The following is a 19,703-nucleotide window of genomic DNA, read 5'->3' as shown; positions in this document are numbered from 1 at the left end:
GCTGACCCCTTAGGCCACTTGGCACTTGACTTCGGAGTCCTCCCAGGTGAATGGAGCCCTCCTCTTCCTCTCATCTGTGCCCCACACCCTACAGTACCTGGCACAACGAAGGTGTCCTCAAAGTTTGCTAGGCCCTGATCTCCCTGCCTGTGGTTTCTCAGATCCTGGCCCACCCTTGGCTTCAATTCCTGCCCTCAGCCCCTCACCCAACTACCCTGCTCCCAGAATTCCATCCTTCCACCTAGGACTTCCTGCCCCTCCATCCTCAACAAGCAGCTGGGGATGAGAGCCCTGCTGCCTCTGATCTGACCACTGCAGGTGACACCCTCTTATGACTCCCCGCTGCAGCCTTCTACCCACCTGATCTGGACCCTTCTTCTCCTTTTACAGGCCCTGGTGGTTCCAGTATCTCTGTCATGATGAAGCAGACCACCCACCTGTGGTTCTGCCAGGCAGGCCCTAGCCCTCCCTAATAATGAGAATAAAAATAACTGCCATTTACGGAGTCCTTACTATGAAACAGATATGCAATGGACTGAGTGTTTATGTCCTGCCCAAATTAATATGCTGAAATCCTAACCCCAAGATGGTGGTATTAAGAAGCAGGATATCTGGGAAGCCATTAGGTTGTAAGAGTGGGATCCTCATGAATAGGACTGGTACCCTTATTAAAGGGACTCCGGAGGGCTCTCCTGCCCTCTCTCCACCATGTGAGGACACCATAAGAAGACAGGAGTCTGCAGGCTGGAAGAGGACACTCACCAGAACCTGACCCTGCTGGCACCCCGATCCTGGACTTCCAGCCTGCAGAACTCTGAGAAATAAATTTCTGCTGTTTATAAGCCACCCAGGCTATGGCACTTCATTATAGCAGCCCACACAGACTAAAACACAGATATTATAAAAAGTGCTTCCTATCCATCATCTCATTCAATCCCCAACAGATCTATGATCTTGTAAATGGTATGTGTGTGTGTATATATATATATATCTTTTTTGATTAATACTTTTAATTACATGATTGTAATTATACAATTTCCACTATTTTATATTTTGTATAAAACCAGTTCCAACTCACATGATTTTCAAATGTGACAATATGTATCAAACTACATATATATGCAAAGTTTACAGGCCATTAGGAAGCTTTATCTTAAAAATATCTTCAGGAAAATAAACATGCATTCAACCAGTTCTCTTGGATTTAAAACATACGATTAGAAATATACACTATAAAAATCAGGACAATGATTGATCAGTACTATGAGTTACATTTTAAAATGGTATATATTTTAGCCCCTGGGTTAGGTACTATAAGCTGCATTTCACAAAGGAGGAAACTAAGGCATAGGGAAGGGAAAGGGTGTGGTTCAGGGACAGGCAGCCAGGAACAGAAACAGACCCCTGATGTGCCCTGCTATTTGCAGTGCCTCACATCTACAGATGCAGAAACAAAGTCAAGGCTTGTAATGGTGTGAGCAAAGCCACACACTTCACCCTGAGCAGACCCAGGGCTCTCATCTCAGGCTATCTGCCCCCAGGAATGGGACTCTGCCCTCCATCTTCTGCTGTCTTCCTACGTAGAGAGGGTTTGGGGCAAGGTTATGGCTCTCAGAGTGTGACCAGGATAAACTGAGTCTGGGGCTGTGCTTAGATCATTCAGTTCAGCTGGTGTTTTAAGAGGCAGGGTAGAGTCAGGGAGCTGGGCCAGCCATTGGGGTTTGTCCAAGGAGAAGTCACATGACATGGTTCAAGAAGGAAGGAGGAAACTGATAGGGCCTGAGCTGGGGAAAAGGGAGAGGAGAACTGGGCAGCCCAGACATGAGCAGGGACCAGGTACAGGTGCCACTGATTAGTTTCTCCAATGCAAACATGTTGCTTTGGGTTCACTGGCTCAATTAGACATAGAGTGACCCTCCCTGAGCCTTATTGTAAAGGACCCACAGAGGGCCAAGATCCCCTTTGACCTAAGTACCTGGGGTAACCTTAGGATCCAAAAGATCTCACCCGTAAGTATTGAGACATCATCTAAACCCACTTAATAAACCGGAGACTGCCTGAATGGAGAATTTGGCTTTTATAGCCTCCCCTGCATCTCTGCCCAAAGCGAACCTGGAAGGGCCTGTAGAAGAGGAATGCTGGAGTCAATCAGCCCAGCTTGGCTCTGAAGGAAGGTCTGGCCTGCACTTGCACACCTGGACCACATAATTATGACTCATACCTTTATTCCCAAATAGAAGATCTGAAACCCCACCAAGGTCTGTTTTGGGGTTTGTTTTGATGGAGTAACATAGCCACACCCCAGGGGCTTGGCTCACTCATTCATGGAGACAAGTCTTGGAAAATGTTTTATGTTTGCAAATCTTTGAGCTTGATGAGCTGTGACGATGTTTGCCCAACACAACCAGTCCTGTGTACTCGGGGTTTGGGCATTGCTCACACACCAGTGGCATTTCAGCACATGCTACACCCATAAATACAGATAGCATCTGCCCTGAAGGGTTCAAGGGCTTTGTTATGGTTGTTATCATGGCGGGCTGTGGTTTTCTTTTATTTTATAAAACCCACAAAATGATTGTTATGCTTTTCTAACAACAACAATACAATGTTGTTAAAAAAAATTTAAGCCGGGATTCAGATGGCCCGGGTACAAGGCCCAGCTCTGAATTTACTCTCTTTGTAACCAGGAAGAAGTCAACAAACTGCTGTGAGTCTCAGATTTCTCATCTGTAAAATGGGGATGTGACAATATTCATTTCATGGGTTGAGTGTTTGCCCTTCCTGTTTCCCATGGATAAGGCCCCAAATCAAAGCATTCAGGAAAGTATAATGTGAATTGCAAATCGCTGTCTAAGTGGGATATATGCCATTTTTTCTCCATTTTGAATTCAATGAGATACGCTACACTAGGTCAGGTGACACACGCCTGAAAGTTACAGCCATATACATAATTGGATATGTCAGAGGAAAGTCTCTAATCTGGAAGTTTACCTATGAGGCTGTAAGAACCAGCTATTGACTCCTTTTTCTGCACCAGGTATGACTAGCCATTGGGAATGCAGCACTAAGTAGCACGGTTCTTCCCTAGAGTGAAATCCACAGTCCAAACTTTAAGTGAATAACTAGAACCTAAAAGTGTTCAGAGCTGTCATAATGGAATGGTACCAACACTATGAGGAATGAAAGAAAAGGCCCTCCTAGAGGAGGGGACAACTGTGCTGGATGCTAAAAAGGGAGGAGAAACTTGCTCATAAAGCCAATAAGTCAGTAAACACAAGACAAAGAAAGAAAATGGCCCAGGCATCGCAGAGGAGTATGCTGAGAAAGACGTGGGCTTCCTTCCATAGTGCTGGGTCGGTGGAGAAAGGGGAGCTGCGATGATGTACGAGGGGTAGCCCAGCTTTCCTGACCCACCCAGCCACCTCACTTGGTGGGAGAGAGAGAGGTAGGAAGGTGGGAGATTTCAAGGAGAGGTGACGAGGGGTGAGAAGGGGCAAAAGACTGGGTGTGACAAGGGGCTGCTGAAGAGAGACGTGGTCAGGAAAGGCTTCACCCACTCAGGAGTGAAGGGAAGAGGTGAAGCCACCTCCACCTTTGCCATGCCCCACCTTATCTTAAGGTCTTGATGCCTGGCAAGGCACCAAGCTGCTCATAAGCAAATGAAAAGAAAGAAGCAAACTGAGAACGGCCCAAACGTGAGCGTCAGCTTTGTAGGAGGTGGGCTCCAAGAAACGTGTGACTGACTCTGCAGCTAGTGTTCCCAAGGTGACATCATGTAAAGGAAAGTTCAAGTTTCAGTGTCGCAGAGTAATTTTATTGCCCCCTTTTTGCATCTTCGCTGGTGGCTTTCGAGCCATCTTCTCTCAGCTCTCATCTTCTCCAGCTGTGGAGTAAACCAAGGCATGAGAATGGGCAGCTTGGGCACATTCGCTGGGCCTCTTTCCCTCTGGTGGATGAAGTGCCTTCTCCTTAAACCAGAACCATCTGTGAAAAATGACTGGGAGGCACAAAAAGTGCTGGAACCACAAAATTCCAGCTTTGGTTTTGGCTTTCTGGCAACAAAAGAATAAAAACACAGTTCTGATTTCTCCAAATATTTCCTTCTCCACTGTCTGCTCCGGCCTGACTTCAGTCCCCGACGAGGCAGCACTGATGCCTCTGTGGCCCACTCCCTCTGCTGTCTTTGGAGATATTGCTGGAATGCACGTTAAGGTCATGGTATTGGCTAGGAATAAAATGAGTTTTTCAAAAAGGACAAACTTCATAAATCCTGGCTCGTTCCCACACAGGTGTATAGAAGAAACGGAAGAAATGCTTTTTTCTGTGTTTCTGTCTTGCCAAGACCCAAAAATGAAAAACAATTTTTTTCCATAGAAGGTGTCTGTTAAGGGACTTGAAGTGAGTCCAGAGAAAGGCAGGTTGTGAGCTATTAAAGTGTCTTGCCCAATATCTGCCAACAATGGCCGTCAAGTCTCCTCACACAGCATCTACCCACATTATTATAATCAGGAGCTGCCCAGTGCGTCACCTGATGAAGACCACAGCTCGGGCCAACTGGATGGGGTAGGACCAAGATATCTACAGAGATGAGAGAGGGATGTTGGAAAATTCACTCTCCTCCACACCACAGGAAGGTTTAAAGATCCAAACCAAACCAGAGCTCGCTCAAGTGTTAGGAGATGTAAAATAATGTGGTTTGGGGTGCACAAACGTTTTTAGCTATAAATACCTTCTAGATTGTTCCAATGCATTGAGCCAAAACCTAAATGCTGTGAGGTTTCAACCAACCGAATGGTTCCTTAAATAAACACTATGCAAGGACAAAAATTACCAAAGTGAATTTGAAAGAACAGAGACTGACTCTAAACGGATGACCTGAGTGAGGAGGGTGTGTGCAGGCCTTCCATAGCAAGTGTTAGCTGGGGGCCTTTGGCGGGCTACGCCCTGGTCAAACTCATTCAACTCCACACCTGTGTTCACTCTTCCACCAGAATCCCATGAGAAGGACACTGGTGCTCTGCACTGCAAAAAGGAAAAACCCCAAACTCCAGAAAGTTTAAGAAAATCAGCTCCCAACTGGAAGTTGCTTCAGTCTGACTCCAAAGCCTACCATCCTCCACATGGGACCCACTGCCTCCATTCTCTGCATCTGTCTCTCCATCCATGTCTTTGCCTCTTCAGGGCAAAGGCACTGTCCCCTTTACCTAACGCTTCTCGGTGCCAGGTGGCATCTGGGATATTGGACATTATCTGAGTTTCCTGGGGCCACCATAGCAAATCACCACAGACCTGATGGTGATACACAGCAGACATTTATTCTCTCTCAGTCCTGGAAATTGGAAGCCTAAAATCCAGGTGTCTTCAGCCTTGGTTACTGCTGTGGGCTTTGAGGGAGAATCCATGCCCTGCCTCTCTCCTGGCTTCTGGGGGGTTTCCCACAAATCCTTGATGCTCCTTAGCTCATGGACATATCACTCCCACCTCTCCCTCCATCTTCACCTGATGTCTGCTCTGAGTCTGGGTTTGTGTCTTTTCACCTCTTCTTAGAGGGGCAGCGGTCTAATATGGAATTAGGGCTCATTCTGATTTCATATGACATCATCTTAATTGATTATACCTGCAAAGACCCAATTTCTAAATCAGGTCACATTCACAGGCACCTGGGGCTAGGACTCCAACATACTTTTGGTGGGACAGAAGTCAACCCATAATAGAGATAATAAACTTATATTTCTTGAATGAACCAAAAACCAAAAAGATCCTCCAGTGGATGTAGTGTTCTGGGAGCCTCTCTGGGCACATCAGGTCCCAGAGCATTGCTGCTCTATCATCTTCCCATGGCCTGAAGAAACCAGTCAAGCTGCCAAAGCTCGCACCATTCTGGGACCTCCTGTGTCTTGATGGAGTAAGAGAAACCTTTTCACCTATAAGGCATCATACCCCATTCCCTTTTCCCCTAAAAAAACCAGGACACTTTTACGACTGCACAATGGAGGCAGAAGTTTCCAGAAAGAGTAAATACATGAATCTAAGAGCCGCTTTTTGACCTATGACTTAGAGTACAGGAAGAAGGCTTGTTATCCTGAAAAAAATTCACTCAGCAGGAGTAAACACTAAACCTCATCAAGTTTTTAAATGTAGCAATTACTTGTTTAATACCTATCAACCAATGACATTATAAAGAAATACCAGCTTAGGCTTCCACTACTCTGGCTATAAAATCTTTTTTGTTTTGTTTTTCAATAATTGATTTTTCAAGAATGTTATACTTACAGACACATATACATTTTATGTCCTACCTCCAAGATAGCTCCAAATGAGAACGTTACTAGCTAAGAAGCTAACATCAACAAAAAACGTATAAAAAGTGGTTAATAAAGCCCACGTTAAGGGAACAGTAGAAAGTAGCTAAGAAAATGTAAATTCATTCAGGAAATAATCATTTGCATATACTGTTAAATATAATTTCCACCAGGTGCATGAAGCACATGAGTAATTATAGACCAGGAAAAAAAAGTGATGACCTTGTCTCAGCATGGACACCACCTCCTTTGATTATAAGGCAGTGCTTTGAAGAGTTAAATGCCCTCTGCAAATGCCAGGGGCTGGGGTTGCTGTTGCCTAAACTGTTCCTCCTCACAGCCTGGGCTGCACAGAAAGCAATTGCATAGGAGATATTTTACCCTCCCTTTTCTTTCATCTCCGTGGAAATACATGTTTCATTTAAGCCTGTGGTGCTTGGAACATGTTCCAAAGAACCCTGCGTTCTAACACCAAAATCAAAGCATGCTTGTCTTTTCCTAGCTTGCAGGGAGAACAATAAGTAAACGAGTAGAAATTTCTCACTGTTAAGTGTTATTCTATAATTTTTTGTGAAGTGTTATTCTAAAATTTTTTCCTAAGCATTTGGAACTCACTGTCTCTAGCCTACTAGGAAGCCCTGGAGATGACCCAGCAAAGGAGCATCATACCACCCCAGGGTCCCCACAGTGCCACGTGCAGGCCACCCCTCACTGCCTGCCAGGAGGGGTAATGCCAGCTTGCATTTGCTTATCAATCCCCCCACCCCACTCTGAGGGCGATGACAGCAGGGGCCCTCTGGGCACTAGTGCGTGTCCCAGGTCTTGGCACCTGTGAGCTGGCAGTGCATGTTTGCTGTAAGAATGAGCAGATAAAGATGCAAATAAAAGCCACAATGAGATACCACCTTGCACTCATGTGAATGGTCACTATCAGAAAATGCACACACACACACACACACACATAAAATAACCATTGGCAAGGCTGTGGAGAAGTGGGGACTCTTGTGCATTGCTGGTAGGAGAGTTAAATGGTGCAGCCATTTGTGGAAAACAGTATGGTGGTTTCTCAAAAGATTAAATATGGAATTTCCATATGATCTAGAAATTCCACTTCTGGGCATATTTCCAAAAGAATTGAAAGCAGGGTCTCACACAGATACTTGTGCGTCCATATGCATGGTGGAATTATTCACAATAGCCAACAGGTGGAAGCAACTCAAATGTTCATCAGTGGATCAACAGAGAAACAAAACGCGCCACATACATACAATGGAATATTATTGAGTCTTCAAAGGGAAAGAAACTCGGACATACCACAACACAGATGAACCTTGAGGACATTATCCTGAGTGGAGTAAACCAGACCCAGAAGGACAAATATGGTATGACTGCACTGATATAAGTCACCTAGAGCAGCCAAATTCATAGACAAGAAGAGTAGAATGGTGGTTGCCTGGAGTTGGAGTGAGGAATGAGGAACTCTTATTAAATGGGAACAGGGTATCAGTCTGCGATGATGAAAAGACTTGTGGAGATGGATGATGATGGTTGAACAACAATGTAAATGTATGTAATGCCACTGAGTGGGGCACACTTAAAACTGGTTAAATTGTACATTTTATGTTAGGAATAGTTTACCAAAATAATTTTAAAAGAAGCAGATGATGAATGTCAACATTGAATGCATTCTGTCATAGGCACATGGCTTCTAGCAGCCCCATCACCTAACAAGCTTTAGAAATTTGACTGCAGCTGGTAAAGTGCAACTGGTAGTTATTTTAAGAATGTTAATTTAAAAAACAAACTATAACTTGTTTTTAATACAGAGCTCTAGAAAGCCAGAAAACATCTGCTCATAATCCCATTATTCAAATAATACCAATTGACCATACATATATATATATATATATATATATATTTGTTTTTTTTTTTTTTTTGAGATGGAGTCTCGCTCTGTCGCCCAGGCTGGAGTGCAGTGGCGCAATCTCGGCTAACTGCAAGCTCCGCCTCCCAGGTTCACGCCATTCTCCTGTCTCAGCCTCCTGAGTAGCTGGGACTACAGGCACCCACCACCACACCCAGCTAATTTTTTTGTATTTTTAGTAGAGATGGGGTTTCACCATCTTAGCCAGGATGGTCTCGATCTCCTGACCTTGTGATCCACCCACCTTGGCCTCCCAAAGTGCTGGGATTACAGGTGTGAGCCACCACGCCCGGCTCCAATTGACCATATTTTTTAAAGTAAAAATACTACCCTGCACTGGATGAGGCTGCTCAGCGGTGTGCAATGTTATAAAATGAAAAGTACATGCATCTTTCCCTTCGTGGTCCCTCCCCCAAACGATAATCACTATTATCAGGTGCTTAATGCATCCTTTTAAGAATAGCAACAACATACACTATGCTTAGACTTAATGTTATGCTAACACATGTGAATGCACTTATAATTTTAAATTTTCACTTGGCATGTTTACCTTTACATTGTGTTTTTATACATTTTATTTTATATTTACATGTTTTAAATGTGTGTATGATGAGATTTCACTTCATGGTCTGTGTTTCTGAAACACACGGTTTTGTGGAAGCTCTGATATGTGTTGGGGGGAAATTATACAATTTGGTCCATATCGTGTGCATTTTACAGTATTGTGAATCTTGCCCTGAAAATATTTTTAGGGGTTTTTCCATATTAAGATATACGAAGCTACTTGATGGCTGTTTAGTATTCTTGATTAAACATTTAGGCTGCTTCCAAGCTTGTTTGTTTTTTTTTTTTGTTTTTTTTTTTTTCTTCACTCTAGCAAGTATTCATAGCAATGAAATTTGTAGATCAAAATATGAGCAATTTGTGTTTTAGCAGACATTGGCAAATTACAATCCATAATAGTAGCAACAACCTGCACTCCTATAATTTGTGAGAGTATCTGTTCTCCACCCCGTCAGCCAGTCACTAGCAGCACTTCCCATGAGCTAGTGTTTTAATGTTTACCTTCCTAAGAAAAAAACACGGTAATTCATGATTTTTATTTGCATCTCCTTAACTAAGAGATGTATTGAACACCTTTTAAATGTACTTGTTCATATTCTTTATTGGCTTTTCTATTAATTTATAAATGTCTTATTGGTGGGCTCTTTAAAGATGAAGAAAATTAGCCTTTCATTTGTCATATTTGTTGCAGATCCGTTCCCCAGATTTGTTTGTTTTCCTTTGAGCTCTTCTGTGCCAAACAGAAATGCAAAATTTGTATATAGTTATATGTATATATCTTTTCTTTTATCGCTTCTGGGTTTTCTATGCTGCCTAGACTTTCCCTTCTCCAAGTTTAAAAATAAATACACTCAAACTTTTAGACAGGCTCTCTTTGATCGGTTTATACAAGGGTAAGCCAGTGGTACTACCTTGAATGGGATAAGATATAAGATCACGAATGGGAATATTAAGGCCAGCTATTAAAATGGAAGGGAATAGGCCGGGCGTGGTGGCTCACACCTGTAATCCCAGCACTTTGGGAGGCCAAGGTGGGTGGATCACGAGGTCAGGAGATCGAGACCATCCTGGCTAACACGGTGAAACCCTGTCTCTACCGAAAATACAAAAAATTAGCCGGGCGTGGTGGTGGGCGCCGGTAGTCCCAGCTACTCGGGAGACTGAGGCAAGAGAATGGTGTGAATCCAGGAGGTGCAGCTTGCAGTAAGCCGAGATCACCACTGCACTCCAGCCTGGGCGACAGAGCTAGACTCCGTCTCAAAAAAATAAATTTAAAAAAAAAAAGGGAGTGAATTATACTTATATCAATTGATTTTCAACAAGCATGACAAGATAATTCAATGGGGGCAAGAATTCTGTTTTCAACAAATGACGTTGGAACAACTGGATGTTTTACAAAACTATTGTTTTAAAACAATATGTGGCCAGGTGTGGTGGCTCACACCTGTAATCCCAGCACTTTGGGAGGCCGAGGCAGACGGATCACAAGGTCAGGAGATCGAGATCATCCTGGCTAACATGGTGAAACCCCGTCTCTACTAAAAATACAAAAACCTAGCCAGATGTGGCTAATTTGGTCCCAGTCTAAATTAGTCCCAGCTACTCAGGAGAATTGCTTGAAACTGGGAGGCAGAGGTTGCAGGGAGCTGAGATCGTGCCACTGCACTCCAGCCTGGGCGACAGAGGGAGACTCTGTCTCAAACAAACAAACAATATGTAAAACGTGAAGTTGGACCACTACTTCACAGGTATAAAAAATCAACTCAAAATGGATCATATACCTAAATATAAAAGCTAAGATTATTAAACTTATAGAAGAAAACATAAGAGTAACTCTTTGTGGCTTTGGGTTAGGCAATGGTTTCAATTCATATATGACACCAACAGCACAAGCGATAAAGGGAAAAAATAGATAAATTGGAATTCATAAAAATTAAAAACTTTTGAGTTTCAAAGAACATCATCATAAAGTGAACATATAACCCACAGAATGGGAAAAATTACTTGCAAATCACATTAATAAGGCATTTCGTTCCAGAATATCCATATATATATGTGTATGTGTGTATGTGTGTGTATATTTTTACATATATATATATAAAATCTCATAGAATGCAACAAAAAGACAACCCATTTTTTTAAAGGGCAAAGGATTTAAATAGACATCTCTCTAAAGAAGATACATAAATGACCAATAAGCACATGAAAAGATGCTCACCATCCTTACCAATAGAAAAATTCAAATAAAAAATACAATGTTACACACTTTACATCCACTAAAATGATGAAAATAAAGAAGACAGACAAAATACAAGTCCGCAAAAGTATTGTAAAGCAAAATGAAAAATAACACGTTTTGACAAAGATGTAGAGAAATGGGAACACTCATTCATTGCCGGGTGGATTGTAAAATGGTAGAATTACTTTGAAAAATAAGTGTGGCAATTCCTCAAAACATCAGACGGAGTTACCATATGACCCAATAATTCCACTGCTAAGTATATATCCAGGACAAATGAAAACACATGCCCTCATAAAAATTTGTACATGAATGGTCATACCAACATTATTCATAATAGCCAAAAGATGGAAAAAACCCGAGTCCATCAACAGATGAATATGTAAATAAAACGTGGTATGTCCACACAGTGGACTATTAGGCAGTGATAAAAAGGAATGGAGTACCACTGAGTGCTGCAACATGGATGAACCCTGAAAGCATCATGCTACCTAAAAGAAACCGGTCACAAGAGACTACATCTTGTATAATTCCATTTATTTGAAATGTTCAGAATAGGGAATTTCATAGAGTCAGAAAGTAGATTTGTGGTTGCCTAGAGTTAGGTGGGGCCTGGGGTAATGGGGAGTGACTCAATGCATACAGGATTTCTTTCTGGGTGATGGAACTGTTTCACAGTGGTCATGATTGCACAAATCTCTAAATATACTAAAAACTTCTAAATCGTATACTTTACAGGGGTGAATTTTTTGGCACATAAATCATATCTCAATGAAGTTGTTATTTACTTCAGCTTTATTTTAAAAAACAAGCGGTGAGCCATAGTTTGGCAACTCCTGTACTAGTCTATAAACATCTACAAAATGTATTATGATAAAAACTGAAAACATTAGAGTTAATATGTGATAAGAAAGGAAAATGAGTGAGAAGAAGAAGGGAGGTGAAGGTCAGAAACTGATAGAGAGATAAAAGGTCTGAGAATGACTTAAGGAAAAAAAATCACCTTTCTCTCTTCCACATATACAGACCTGTAGACAAAACGCTTCATCATTCAGGAAAAAACATCAGGTTTGAAAGGAAGAACCTGGTGAGGTTTGTCCCAGGCATCTGTGCGGTGGACCAGTGAATAAGTCACCACACAGGTGTCGAACTTGACTCTCACTGTTTCCTAAATGGTGAGGCCTCGACCAAGTCACTGGGTCACTCTGGACATCTGTTTCCTTCTCTCTAAAAGGGCAGTGATATCTGTCTTTCCAATATTGAGCTCACTTAGAAAACACTTGGAAAACCTTGATACATTATAAAATATAAACATTATTAATAGAAAACTGATATTTCTCTGTTGGTGTGCCATGACATATGGCTTATTTTAATTTTTTCTTAATATGAATTTAAATAAGCCAAGAGCAGAGTAAGAAATCAATGTTCATCTTCCAAATAAAATTTGATACAATTCAATCTTAATAGACAGAAGTTGCAGTTCAACCCATGTAATCCTCAACAGTTTATGCACATTACCTGGGCCAGAGTTTTACCACCTGTGAAGTGAAGTGGTACAATCAGGTAATCTCTTTGGTGCCTCCCAACTCCCCATTTCAAAGATGTCAAAATGTTGCTTAGACGTCAGATTCAGGATATACTTGTAATGGCTGCTATAATGAGTAATGCACATGTAAAGCCCTTGTATTTTTAAAAGGGATTCCCAAAAGGATAAAAGTAAGTTTGATAGGATAAATGTGATCCCTGGAATAATTTAACTAACTCTTTCAGCTTTGCTTATCATGTTTATTATGACCCAATGTTACTGTATCAGTCCGTTCTCACGCTGCTAATAAAGGCATATCAAAGACTGGGTAATTATAAAGGAAAGAGTTTTAATTGATCACAGTACAGCAGGGTTGGGAGGCCTCAGAAAACTTACAATCATAGTGGAAGGGGCAGCAAACATGTTCTTCTTCACATGGTAGCAGCAAGGAGAAGAAGAATGAGCAAAGGGGGCAAAAAGCCCCTAATAAAACCATCATATCTCATGAGAACTCACTCACTATCATGAGAACAGCAGCACGGAAGTAACTGCCTCAATTACCTCCCACTGGGTCCCTCCCATGACATGTGGGAATTATGGGAACTACAGTTCCTGATGAGATACGGGTGGGGGCATGGCCAAATCATATCAGTTACTTTTAGGAACTTTATACATGTATACATTCAGAAAAGTGAATGGGATTGTAAATAAATGAGAAAACTTACCTCAACACTGAACCAACTCCTGAGTTTGAGTATTGTGTTTTCAGAGCCCACTTTGCCCCAACCTCTCATTTTTCTCAAACTTTCTTTTTTTTTTGGCCCAGGAGCCTCAGATCTCAGATTGTCCCCTACATGCCACTTAGGTCTGACATTGGTTTGCCCCAGCTTTCTTGTAGTTCTCCTCTTATTTGTCTTCACAGGGCCAAACCTTCAGATTGAGACTTCCTACTTAGCACGGAAAGCATGGACACATCCTCACTTGCTACGGCACCTTACTATGCTAGGCACTGGCTGCCGTACTTGATTGTATTGGCTCCTGTGTTCCTTTCCCTCTTAGCACAGAGTAACCTAGGTGTGTGCACCTATCAGGTAAGGAAAGTAGCAGGCAGAGTCATGGAAGCCAGGACATCAATTGCTGAATTGAGGCTGTACCATGGCCTATCTCTGAACATTGTGGCAAGAGACATACCCACCCAAAAAAGCACTGAAAAACCTTCATAAGGGAGATGAATAGGGTGAGACACAAGAAATGCATTCAAAAGGTAGTCTGGACTTGCCAGAGTCTCAAAGTCTTTTTTGAGGGAATTGGGAGAGGAGCTGGAAGGAATTGTTGAGAACACACACGTGTTCTGATCTTTGCTCATTTTAGGGTCACCCGCTAGTAAACTGTATGGATGTTCACAAAGAGGAGATGTATTTCTTCCATAAAAAAGTGAGAATGCTAAAATGTCACCAAGTCTTTCCCCTTCTGAATGCTGTCAGCTGCTAGATGTCCTGCTACCAGCAGAGAAAATACCTAGTGTGTCTACCTCACTGAAGTCCTGGACAGAGCAGGGTTTGCCACCAACTATGTCCCACCCGTGCTGGTCCTGTGGGCAGCAGGAATCAGGCTACCATGGAAACTCTGCTTGTGATCAGCCCTATCAAACTAGAAGGAAATGAGGGCACAGGGCCTTTGATTGTCAGCTGCCCCACAGCTGGGGATCAGTTACCTATGTAGCCCTGCACCAGGTCCTTCAGAAGATCACATTGTACCTATGGTTCATCTTCCCAGCAGCCCTCCATGTCAATTCCCAGAAGGGGCCTGAGCCTTTGTTGCCCATCACTTACCCCAACACTTCTCCAGCTGTGGGATAGAGCCAAGCCTTGACTTAGGGCAGGCTCCTCAGCCACCCCTGACCTCCCCTTCCAGAAAGCATTCAGCTCTGCTAAGAAATCAGGCAACAATCAAGTTTGGAGTTTTGCCAGGAGAAATTCAGAGAATTTCTCATACTAGTGAATTATAATGCTGGATAAGCCAGTCCTCCATCTGAAATGTCCAATCCTGAAGAGAGAATTAGCTGATGATCATGATTACTTTCATTAAAAAATAAATCTTCTTTTCCTAGCTCAGCATTCTCCCTTTGTCTCTGGGGTGGTACTTCAAGTCCCACCATACCCTACCACAGGGTCAATCCATACCCCTTGCACCCTAGAGCCAACAGAAATATCAGTGGTGAATTCTTGACTTGGATCCATAGCTATAATTTAATAAGCAATATCACAGAAAATGAGTCAAAAATCTGATATAATTACTCCTTGGTATTCCCACTGCAGCTGGTGCCAACAAGGTGTCACATTACAATTCAACAATCCAGTCTTTCACAGCCCTCACTGTGTCCCAGCACTGCCCTCAATGGTCTATGTGTGATACCTCATGTTGTTACTGAAACACCAGGGTTTCGGTCTAGGTTCTGCTGCTCACTGCACAGAAAGCCAATCACTGATAGAACAAGTATTGCCAGGGAAGAAGGCTTTAATCAGGTGCTCCAGCTGAGGAGATGAGAGTTTAGTCTCAAATCCATCTCCCTGGCTGACTAAAATTAGGAGTTTATATAGCAGGAAAGAAATGTATCTGCATGCAGAAAAACAGGAATTAGGGAGGGCTAAGGAAGAGGAGCTGGTCAACAGGTAGCAGGTAGTCAGTTAGGCAGTCATGATAGGTGAGGGGTCTGACTTCTACATTGCCCAGATGCGGTGATCTGGTACATTTCAGTTACTTGATACTATCTGGGAGGCCTGATTGATGGTTTCCTAGGAAAGGAACTCAGATAAGACAAATGTCAGTTTCTCAAGTTTCAAGACTGGGTATGTCAATTCCTATGCTTATTCAAAATAAACCACAAACATCAGTTCTGTGGAACAATTGGGTCAGTTTCAAATTACACCACATGCAACTCTGTTGGGGGAATATGAGTATCCCCATATCATGAATGAGGAAACTGAGGCACAAAGGGATTAGATACTTGCTCAAAGTCACACTGCTATGAAGCAGTAAAGCTAGAACATGCCTGGCAATCCGGTTAAAGAGTCTGTGCCTTTAACCATCATACCACACTGCCCTGTATCCAAAAGACACACCTGACCCCAAGGAAGTAGGGAAGAAGCTTCAAAAAAACACTTTAAATGTGAAATGGATTTCCTCAGAGGTACCAAGGGGGAAATTACATTTTCAGATACACAGCAAAAATTCTAAAATAAACTTTATTATCCCCAAATCGTACTTACTTTGACAGCTACTCTTCTCTAAAATCTCCCTTCTCTGATTCATTTCTAAATTCTCTCTAAAACCTGTAGACCACCTGGCTCTCCAGGTCCTTTCTTCTCCCATTTCTTTCTTGATATTTTATGGAAAATTTGGACCTATTTCCTACCATTCTCCTTTTCAGTCATCTTCCTGGTCAACAAAACAAAGCCGCCACAAGTATACAGGGTTCCGAGGGGAAAGGCTGTGAGGGCCTCTTTCATACCATTACATCGAAGTCACATTTATGTTAACTGGTTCAGTTTAAGTAAGTCAGAACCTAAATACTGCCCCGTGGCATTTTCACACCTCTTTTGAACACACAGGTATGCCCTTGACCTTGGCTATCACCTCCATGCCAGGAGATGATGGTGCCAGTGGCCAGCTCTCCCCAGTTCCCACTCCCTCCCAACTCCTCCAAATCCCATCCACAGCCTAAGGCAAGACTGCACCATTGTCTCTCCCAAGGATACATGGAAAAACAAAACATCTTATTTAAGTTCTGCCATCGACTCTGCATTCTGACTTGTCTCTTATTGCACCTTCCTATGAAAATCATACTGGTAGATTATACCAGGAGAATTGACAGTACTAACAAAATCAGTGGAGCCATTGACTTGGATGGGCTGAGTTCTGACAACACCACGATTTTGTATTTAAAACCAAGACTATCAGATCAGCTCTGTGTGGCCCTGTTACCTAGCCAAGCCTAACTGCTCTCTGACCTCAGGCTGCACTGCCCTCCACCAGCCAGGCCCTTCTCAAATATGGGCGAGGGATGAGCTGGGGAGACCTGCAGCCAGGTGGGTATAACTTAGCTGAAATTCAGGGCCATGCACCTGTCCCCCTGATGTATCAACGCCATCGCATTCCAGTGAAGAAACCTGGACTTCAGAATTGAAGTACTTTCCAGAAGTGAATCTATTGAAGTTCTTCCTTTATGCCCTGACAACCCCAGAAAGGGCCTTCAGAAAAAAGAGAATGATGTCAAATTAGAAAATAGTCATTCCTATGACGTGCCACCTCCATAGGAGATGGGTCCCAACTCAAGAGGTGCAAATATCCCTCTCAGGATGAATCGAAATCTGCAGAAACACAGAGCATTTGAAGAACTATATTCTATGCTTAATATAAATATACTTGTTGTAAAACTCAAAATGTATACATTTAAGCTACAAAGGACATCAAGCAAAACTTAAAATCTTGTTGGGTGGGGTAAGGTGGAATTTAAAAGACAAGGAACACTAATCTACTATATGCCAGGCACGGACATAGGAGCACCCTGCATGGTGTGGCATGTAACCCACAACAAACAAATAAGGGAAGTGGTTCCACAAACTCGGTAACTTCATTCTCTAGAATTTGAATAATAGCACAGTCCTCATAGAGTTGTTATGAGAATCAAATGAGTTTTGTTAAAAGTAAAACTTCAGCTGAATTACATTTAAAAGAGCTTAATTGAGCAATAAATGATTCGCAGATCGGGCAGCCCTCAGAGTCAAAGCAGATTCAGAGACACTCCAGATATGCCTTGTGGTCAGAATAAATTTATAGACAAAAAAGGGAAGTGACATACAGAAATCGGCAGTGAGGTACAGAAACAGCTGGACTGGTTACAGGTTGGCATTTGCCTTAAACATAGTTTAAACACTTAGCAGTCAATGAGTGGTTAAAGTACGGCCACTGGGATTGGCCAAGACTCAGCTGTTGTTACAGGCACATACTCCTAAGTTAGGTTTTCAATCTTGTCTGCCTATTAAGTTAAGTTTCAGTTCATCCACAAGGACTCAAACAGAGAAGTATGGAGTCCTTCTCAGGCCATATTTACATTGCTTTAACAGTTTGTGTATATGAAAAGGGCCACACATATATATATGGCACAGGGAACAGAGCCTGCACACAGTAATCACAACATAATGACGAATTTCTCATCAGCTGTCATCCTTTACAAATCACCATCTTACAGATGAAAAAGATGAGAGCCGTGCTCCTGCAGGGCAGCAGAGCTGAGACTTGATCCCAGGTTCTGAATCCAAATTCTAATCAATGCTACAGACCTACTTCTGTTACCTTTCCAAAAAAAATTCTAAATGGATGATTTCATCTCAGTTAGCAAAGGTACCTTAAGGAAGTTGTTGTTTTAAAGAGGAAAAAGATCTCAGCTTGAAGTCAAAGAACTTGTGCTCAAATGCTGGGTAACAGAGGTGGAGGAAGAGGTATTGAATTTAGGTGGCTTGTGGGGAACTTGAAAGGCAGGTCTGAAGTTCAAAAGAAATTCAAGGCTAGAAATATATAATGAGTTATTCATTTAGGGATATATGGTGAGTGAAGCCCTGGGAAAGTATGAGATGGACCAGAGAAAATGAGTAGAGTTTAAACAGGAGGCATAGGAAAGAATACAGGGAAGAACAATGACCTGCTCCAGGGAAATAAAGATTTAGGAAATGTCAAACGCACCTTGATATCGTCAGTTTCAAGGCACCATGGCGATGCATAGCAGAGAACAAGCACTCCTGTATGATTCTCCCATATAATTGCATCTCACACTTTCTACATAATACAGATTTGCTCTGAGATAAGCTATCTAGGACTTTCAATCTCTCTGCTGGCTGACATCCAGCATGAAGTTGGCATTTCCCAGAGTGTTAACAACCATGTCTGTATTTTGGTTCTGTACCTATTAGGAGTTCTCTGAAAATAGCCTCCAGCAGCTTCTGATCTGTCTTTCTGAATGTGACGCTGCAAACACTTGCAGCTGAATCTAATTTTCAACACTTCGTTTCTTCTGAGGAGAATCAGAGTGGGGGTTCACACTGGTTCCTTCAAAGCCTAGAGAGTGGCACCCTTGTCATCTTATGGAAGTCACATCGCATCGTGTTTGATGGTGGTTGGCAACAGCATGTTGCATACTTCTGTAGTGTGAAAGTTTTACACTGGTCAGCATTAATTCTCAAGTGGGAATTCAAGTCAAACAGCCATTAAAAAAAAAGAAAGAGCTATTACTAGCATGCAACATGAATCCAAGTCCTCCTAAAAGTTGTGTTGAAGATAGAATGCATTGAGGAGAACCAAAGTAAAATTAGGGGAAAATAATACATAAGAAAACTAGCATCCCATATGTGATAAATAAATGTCTTCAAAGAGAAGGGTGATAAATTCACTTTTCCTTTGATCTGACAAGAGCTATGAATGTGTACTAGAATCCAGATGCCGTTCAGGCATTTGTGCACCTATTTTCTTTACTATTCATAACATTGAAATGAAATTTTTTAGCATTGTTGTGCAGATAAAGGAACTGTTGTTCAGAGAGATTAAGTGTCTCTCCACATCACAGGGCAAGAAAGTCAGGATTCACACACAGTTCTTCTGAATCTAATGTCCATAACGTCCATTCTTTGCGGAGAGAACTTGCATTAAACTGCACAGAGATGAGTCCCACACACCAATCATATTTTCTAGAATAAGGTAATGTGCACACACTTACAAGAGATTGAAATGACATGACAGAGTTAGGATAAAGAGGCCAGTGTCAAAATGCAAAGACCTGTGAGTGGCCCGCTGAACTTCGGGAGCAGAGAGGTCTGAGCAGCTGCCCATCAGCTCTTAAAGGTATGAAATGAGAAATAAGTATTCTCAAAAAAACGTGGAAATACTTAGGGATAGAGTATTTATGATGAGAGAGTATAGGAATAGGAGTGCTTGAAAAGTGAGAAGGAACTTGCTGCTGTGGAAGCTGAGTATCTGTGGGAATGAAATGGGAACATAAGCTAGAAAGGAGTTAGGACTGGACCATGCAGAGCTATGAGTGTCATGAAAAGAGATCAACTGTTATTTTGTAGGAAATAGAGGGACAGAGAGCAATTG

General features: G+C 42.2%; 1 non-coding gene across 1 annotated transcript; it reads left to right on the top strand.

Annotated features, from left to right (window-relative positions):
• The first annotated feature begins 8,827 nt into the window (after nucleotides 1-8,827).
• On the top strand, nucleotides 8,828-8,897 carry LOC112605459. Its single transcript, XR_003115449.1, has one exon. It is a non-coding gene; the product is annotated as a small nucleolar RNA SNORD18 (small nucleolar RNA).
• The last annotated feature ends 10,806 nt before the right edge of the window (nucleotides 8,898-19,703 follow it).

Source organism: Theropithecus gelada, chromosome 13, assembly GCF_003255815.1.
Source record: "Theropithecus gelada isolate Dixy chromosome 13, Tgel_1.0, whole genome shotgun sequence".
Lineage (NCBI taxonomy): Eukaryota > Metazoa > Chordata > Mammalia > Primates > Cercopithecidae > Theropithecus > Theropithecus gelada.
Note: the sequence above shows the minus strand (reverse complement) of the source record. Positions and strands in the feature narration are given on the sequence as shown.